Source organism: Apaloderma vittatum, unplaced genomic scaffold (assembly GCF_000703405.1).
Source record: "Apaloderma vittatum isolate BGI_N311 unplaced genomic scaffold, ASM70340v1 scaffold7778, whole genome shotgun sequence".
NCBI classification, from domain to species: domain Eukaryota; kingdom Metazoa; phylum Chordata; class Aves; order Trogoniformes; family Trogonidae; genus Apaloderma; species Apaloderma vittatum.
Genome location: NW_009728969.1, coordinates 6,894 through 7,733, shown reverse-complemented (window position 1 = coordinate 7,733; position 840 = coordinate 6,894). Strand labels below are relative to the sequence as shown.

The following is an 840-nucleotide window of genomic DNA, read 5'->3' as shown; positions in this document are numbered from 1 at the left end:
CCTCCAGGATGCAAACCTGTCCTGTAGCATCCTTGCGTTTTCTGAGTTCCCTAAGGAGAAGTGCAGACATGCTATAGGTGAGGAGAGAAATGCTGATGGGTTGGTAAAATGAGCCAGGTGTGTCCTGGGTTAAAAATGGAAGGGCTGAGATCTTGGACTGTGCTTGACCTCACTGCTCTCAGCTGTGTCTGGTGGCTTTTCAAGAAAATATGGAAAAGTGATCGCCCTACCATTGCAGAGAGGTGAAAGCTCAGAGAAACTGGGAACTAGACAAAGGGACAGAGCAGTTCCCCTCCCTCTGCACTAAGTTCCAGACAACCCTCTTGTCTCGAAGGACTCGCTCTGTTCTCCCTGAGAGCAGCAGAGATGTTGTGGGTTTCTGACATCCCAGAATATTCTCTAGGAGAGGTGGAGGGAGCTGTAAAGAACCTTGGAACTCTTAAAGAGTGCCTTCTCCATCCCCTTGCAGAAGCTGGTGTACCCTTCTGCATGCAAAGTGGTTTCAAAAGTTGAAGTCAAATCCCAGGAGGAGTCCTAGCCCCCACAGAGGGCTGCAGAGCAGGACTGGCTGACCGAGAGCCCCTGGGTGGACCCCTGCTCCTCATCACACATGGGGCCAACATCAAGCAAGACCCCAGCCATGGAGTTGAAGGAGGGTCTCCTGGAAAATGAAATGGGTGTCTGTGTGAGAGGGATAGAGTCTGTGGGAAATGGGTTTGATTTTTCTCAGAGAAATCTCTGTTAACTTGTCAATTTCTCTTTCTCAAAAGGAAGTGCCCCTTGGCCAGAGATAGCAAATGTCCAACGGCAGCTCCATCAGCCAGTTCCTCCTCCTGCCCT

The 840-nt window shown here is 50.6% G+C and overlaps 1 protein-coding gene across 1 annotated transcript in view; it reads left to right on the top strand.

Moving 5' to 3' along the window:
* Positions 1–382: 382 nt before the first annotated feature.
* Positions 383–840, top strand: part of LOC104277588 (olfactory receptor 14J1-like) — a 1,414-nt gene continuing 956 nt past the window's right edge. Inside the window, exon 1 of the mRNA XM_009874263.1 lies at positions 383–399. The gene's annotated coding sequence lies outside the window, so the exon portion shown is untranslated. The remainder of the gene's footprint in view (positions 400–840) is intronic.